This window comes from Tympanuchus pallidicinctus, unplaced genomic scaffold (genome assembly GCF_026119805.1).
Source record: "Tympanuchus pallidicinctus isolate F22 unplaced genomic scaffold, pur_lepc_1.0 scaffold3, whole genome shotgun sequence".
Classification (NCBI taxonomy): Eukaryota; Metazoa; Chordata; class Aves; order Galliformes; family Phasianidae; genus Tympanuchus; species Tympanuchus pallidicinctus.
This window is the reverse complement of record NW_026294747.1, coordinates 78,831,053-78,837,636: the sequence shown is the minus strand read 5'-3', so window position 1 is coordinate 78,837,636 and position 6,584 is coordinate 78,831,053.

The window sequence follows — 6,584 nt, the reverse complement described above, 5'->3', positions numbered from 1 at the left end:
AAAACTCCCAGGTATTTAAATGTTTAATTGAATACCCTTTTAGCAAGCTAAATCTCATCAAGATTAGAGTTTGGTAGTTAATTTCACGGATCAGAACAATTGTTGCATAATCTCCCAAACAACATGCTATAATGCCTAAAGCTGAATTATGATTTTTTTTTTCTGTGCACAGAAACTAATTTTACTTTTCAAATAAAAAAGGAAATAATACATTGCATGGGGAGGCATCTCTTTGGTCTAGTGCTATGAATCAGTTTATATCAAAATTAAAAAAAAAAAGAGAAGGATCAAGGTTAAAATGAATAGCTGGAGAAAGACTGGAGAAAAAATCTTTCATTTCTCTGAAAGAAAGTTTTAAACTGTGTGTCTCATCAGCCATGACAGAGCAAAAAACTGAGAAGATAGAGCGAAGCAAAAACTGGACACTGAAGCATGGAAAGATGTATGCTTAGTATTACTTAGAGAGACAGGTGAAAACAACAGGGAAGTGAACAAGTGAGAATGAACCATCAAAAAGATATTCTTAAAGTTGAAGTGTTAGCAGATGGTTGTACCACAAGAAGGGAAAAAAAAAGAAACTCCACTTGTGAAAAAATACAGACCACTAATATAAGCTAAAAAAATCCATAACAAGTAAAACTGTTAGGATGTCGGTGGTTGGAGACAGAACTACTGAGTTTTACTCAGCAGGGCAATGGTTAAAGATACAGTGTGAGACTCCTTTGCTGTCTGCGCAGTTCTTTGAATCAGGCTAGCTTAGTGCAAAGTACAGGCAAGCTAAGGCAGTCACAAGCACCTTGTGTTTACCAAAGGTAACCAAGCATTAATAAATACAAGCACTTGAGTTTTACTTGGTTAAGCATTAACTAGTTTCGGGTCCATCTGTTTGTTTTTGTTTTTTTGAGTAGCAGTCAGGATGTTCCCTGTTACCTTTGTGTGCTTCTAAGCTGCAACCACTTGCACCTTCAATCAAATAACGTTCACAATTCAACTTCCATCTAAATAGAACAAGGGTGATATTCTCACTAATTTCAACAGCACTGCTTATGGGCTGAAGCACAGAAGACCCAATCCCATGCCCCTAAATTCACTCTTTGGCTTAAAGAACACAACACAAAAACTGGGGCTGCTTAGTCTGGGGAAAAGGAGGCTGAGGGGAAAACTTATTGCTCTCTTCTAATACCTGAAAGCTGCTTATGGGGAGAGCAGGATTGCTCTTCTCACTGGCGACAGCATGAGGGGAAATGGACTTAATTTGTGCCAGGACAAGTTTAGGTCAGATACCAGGAAACACTTCTTTACAAAAAGGGTTGTTAAGCAGTGGAATAGGCTCCCAAGGAAGGCTGTTGAGTCACCATCCCTGAATGCATTTAAAAACCATTTGGATGTGGTGCCCAGGGATATGATTTAGAGGAGACATACAAAGGTTAGACTCAATAAGATTACTGCAATAAAAAGATAACAACAACAACAAAAAGGAAATACTCACCAGTGTTAGAGGCTCACAATAAATTCCACAAGGAGCAATCTCCAGAAGAGATCCTTCCTTAGTGGCAGTCAGCCCTTAAATGGGATCTGGGAGAGGTGCAGCCAGGCTCCACCCCTTCCGGTAGCACAGGTGAATTGCCTTCACCTGTGCTCCCATGGCTGACTCAATTCTTGCTTCAGGTGATCAATCAGAGGTTCAGGCCATGATCAACAGTTCCTATACAGGAGGGTTGTTAGGGTAGTATGGATAGGTTGTGGCTGGACTCAATGATCTTTAATGTCTTTTCCAACCTGAGCAATTCTATGATTCTATGACTTACAGCATCTTTCTGTGAAAAACAAATAGAGAAACACATTTAAACAAAATTGAAATGTGCTTTAGGCAAGACAAAGGCTTTATCTTTTCTTAAACGTAAGCAACTTCACGGCCTTCAGAGGCCTAATCCTAAAATATGATAATTTGAGGCTATAAAGGACAAATGTTGTTTGTAATAAAGTAATGGGAGGTTGGGAACTGATTTAAGGAGATAGGATTTGATCCGGTGAGTTAGTTAGAAAATCAAATAGTCTGGCCTCACTTGATGGTTCAGTTTGAGCTTGTAGAGCCATCTCCATTTCAATTCCTCTCATTAAGGAGTTTTCTCATTCTCAGTTTCTCTCATTAAAGACACAGAGTTTAAAAGGTGGCAACTAACTAGAAGAAATTGTGTTTGTACAGTGAATTGAAACATAATGGCCTCAGGTTCTGCCTGCAATTACATCCCTGTGAAGATATTTGTAACTTTGGTACTAATTGCAAATACAGATGGTATCAAAGTCATTTATCAGCGGCTCTAGGGTTTTATCAAAAGAATGAAAGCAAAGTGGCAGGCTGAAGTGGCAACCATTTGATTACTTATGTGCTTTATCACTAACACAAATAAGCCTTTGTCTTGTACTACTGAATGAAACCACTACAGCACTGGGAGAGAAACGCAGCAGTGGAAGTTTCCAAAATTCCTCTACCTAGTACTATAAAATGATGTTAAAGGCTGTTATAGTGAGTGAAACAGTAAAAGTCACGCTGATTTTTATTTATGCTGTTGTACAGTTAAAATAAATCTTTCTTGAAAAGAGACTGTAATGTTTATTTGGGAACTTTTTGCTCTCAACTGAAAGCCCATAATAAATCACACAGGTTGCCTCATCATTCCATTTTCCATTCTACCAGCACAACCAAGAGTTTCATTTCTCTCCTCCTTCTGTTCCTGTACTCTGTAATCATCCCTGTAAGGCACCTGAAGCTTAAGATTATACATGAGTGGTAAACCTGTCATCTTCTAAAAAAAGTCTGTATAGTCACTTCTCATCTAGATTGAGTGGATTTACATACATGTCATTGGAAAATTCCTCTTAACTCAGAAAGCGAACTTTTTGCTGTGAATACCTCTGAAGTGTACAGACTCACAGTAAAACTTGTCTCCACACTCTTCTCTAGGAAAAAAAAAAAAAAAAAAAGACATTTTTCAGGTGAGACCAAAACTTGAAAATGCCTATCCTCCTAAAATATTAATCAGCAGGATAACAAGAGAGGTACACAGCCCATGCCTCGCCTTGTCAAACAAAGGGAAAATAGATGAAGGTGGTGAAACAATTTCATTCAACGGCTGGAAAGCCACAGCTTCTCCTACAGATGCTTGGTCCTCCAAACTCCCTCAGTTATTACAATTTATTTTCTTCTGCATTGTTTCCATGGATTTTAAGCAGATGTTAATTCTAAATGCAAGAAGAAAGATGGCATTCAGAAACAATATTAAAGCTGAATTCTTCAAACTTTCACAATGATCAGCCCAGTTGGTCTATTTCTAAATACCTTCTGCCATCTCAGATTAAAACTAAGAATGTAATGTTGAGTAACATTTCTGTCAAGAATTAATAGTGTTCTGCTTTTTGCCTCCTGAAAACTGTAACTTAGTACTCTTCAGAAACAGCCTTTTACTTTTGCTGTTAATGAATGAACAACTTTGTTATTTTCTGTTAAATATTGTGTATTACCTATTTCCTCCAATTCTTTTTGCTCCTTGGAGCACCTGCAATTTGACATGGAGCAGAATTATGCAAGAACAGCCACTGTTATCTGTTACTAATTTTGCTAAGCAAAACAACAAATGAACAAACAAGAAAACTTTCTAAACAAAAAGATACTTCTAAGGCCCTCTCCAAACGTGGTTGATTTCAAGCCCTACCTATTATACAATTCATCTCCTGCACTTACTGAAGGACTCCTGTTAGTTGTCCTGTCATTTAAAGAAACAAGTGTATGCCCTACTGACAAGCAAATTACACACTGTGACCCTCTCAACTCACTGAACCACTTCAAAAAGAGGGGAAAAAAATCCATTTGTTCATGATCAATGAAGAGTTTTCCTGAAGGATTAATTTTGCATGTTTTAACTTTTCTGGATGACTTTTTTTTTTTTTTTTTTTACATTTTTTTGTGTACTGAGGGTTTCCATTTATACATGCTAACTTGTAAACTATGGATTATATTATATATATGTGCAAGTCATACTCTCATTTCTCATTTTTCAGTGGTATGTGCAAACATTTAATGTTTGCAATAGCATTTGTGCAAACATTGCTTTAATTTACACATTGCATCTTTTTCCTTTCCCTGCTTATTATCCTTCTGAAGAAAGAATAACAGCAATCTGTGGTCTCCAGTTACTAATTTTTGTTGAACTGGAATTCCCTTGTGACTAACATTTTATTGAAGACTAATGTCTTCAGTCAGCCAACTATCCAGCTGATATGCAGCATCGTACTGATGCTGACAGTTTGCATCTGACAGTTTGTTTTTCCAGGTATATCAGCTGGCCTAACAAATGCTATAATATTGCACTGTTATCAGAGTCAGTAAGGGTCTTATTTCAAAGAACAGTTTCGTTTAATCTAGTATAGACATTATAAATTGCTGTCTGAGCAAATCAAAACATGGCATGATTCTTATATCTGCTGTCACACCTGAGTAGCTGAGCCCTGGTAAGATTTCGGGTTGGAGAGAACCAAGTCCCTGCAGGTCCTGGTGTTCTAGCGCAGCTGTTCCCATCACTGTCTGGGATGCAGGGCCTGTCACAGCCTCCCTGTCCTGGGAAACTTTACCTGGGGTCTGACATTTCTGGGCACTGTCTCAGTACAGCTCCTATACACTGCCAGCTGCTGACCTGTTTGCATTGCTCACTACACACCTGCTCTGAGCAAGACAGCCTCGTTACTTGATGTTTACAAGACTTTTTATTGGAGGGTGAAGCAAAGACTTAAAAAAATATATATTTATATATAGTACTTTACTTTGATTTAGACATACTGAAGATTACTTTAAAGAGAAGATCATTCTGTATGTGTAAAAATGCAAATTGAATATGGTTTTACTTTATAGCTATCTCAGATTTCACATTGTTTTTATATTTTAAAATACAAGACATGTAGGAGTACAAGCCCCATGCAAAATTGATCACAAATCTTCAAAATAGGTTTGCTACGGTCAGTGACAAATGATGTCCTATAAAGCACTGCATGACTGTTTTTAACATAGCTCTCACACATTATTTCTCCTTCACTGATTGTCCAGCAATATGAACATGGTGAAATACAAGGCATTATAAATGACATGCTTTCATGTCTCCACTTAATCTTTGGTAGACTCATGCTCACTTGACTCCATATGAAAAGCAAATAAAAACAAGTGACGCTGACAGCTGGAACCGTCCCAGCAGTTTGGCTCTAACCATGTATCTGTATTATCCCTGTTCCATACCCGTGGTGGTAGACTGCTCATGCACAACATCCCAAACATTTCATTTGCTTCAACTTCACTTCTGCCTTCTCTTTAACAGGCAGTAATTTCTCTTCAAATTCAGATCCTAACAGTCCGGCCTTGTCAATACCACTCCTCATCATGGACTCTACTCCACATGGTATTCTACAGCGCTTTCTCTTTTCTCTTTCTCTTTTTTCTTCTTCCTACCTTTCTTTCTTCCTTCTTTTCTTCTTTCTCCCTTTCACTCCTTCCTTGGAAAAGAGGTAATACATTTAAGTTGTGACAGGGGAGGTTCAGGTTGGGTATTAGGAAAAAATCCTTCTCAGAAAGAGCGGTGAGGCAGTGGCACAGGCTGCCCAGGGAGGTGGTGGAGTCACCATACCTGGAGGTTTTCAAGAAATATGTAGATGTGGCACTGACGGACATGGTTCAGTGGGCACAGTGGGGATGGGTTGATGGTTGGACTGGATGATCTTAGTGGTCTTTTCCAACTTAATGATTCTATGATTTGATGACTCTTTTCCTCTTTCTTTCTCCCTCTCCCTTTTTTTTTTTTTTTTTTTTTTTTTAAGCTAAAACTCAATTCTTCATCTTTTTTTTTTTTTTATAAAAGTCCAGCTTTCTCTTACCTCCTACCTTTCTAAAGTTGTTTACTCAAGAGCCCTCCTCATTTTTCATCCACTACCTCCACCTTTCTCCTTCACTGTAAGATAGATGATAAAAGGCCTGAAATCGTAATGCATTGGCTTTCATTCCCAGTTTTGCCCACTCATTATCTTCTTGATGCTGAAAGCATCACAGGAATATTTGGGATCTGACTAAGAGCTAGGATCCCATCCCCAGTCAACAAACAGTCATACTGAAGCCAGGCATAGGACAATCCTTTCACACGTGCCGTGCTATAGTACTGAACACAGACTGAGGCTCAACACAGCAGTGCTCAGGGCCTTTGCTGATTCCATCTGGTAAAAATGGTGACTGGAAAGTGGTCAAAGCAAAATGGACAGTGAGGAGAACAGTGGGTTCTTAGAAAAGTGTGATGTGCACTTCCCAAGTGTAGCAACTCAGCTGCACGGTACACAGGGTGGCTGTGCTGTAGCTGTGTGCGTGAGGGCTGGAGGAGTTTGCTGTCTGTAGTGCCTTCGCCACTCGTGTCACCAGTGTCTGCTTACCCTTCTGGAAAAAGGAATAGTGCCATACACATGTCATGGGCCTTGGGGAAGGAAATAAGACATTTCTGAGACCGTGGGTGGAAATTCTAAGACCTTAGGCGTCAGGACCAATTTCATTTCATACT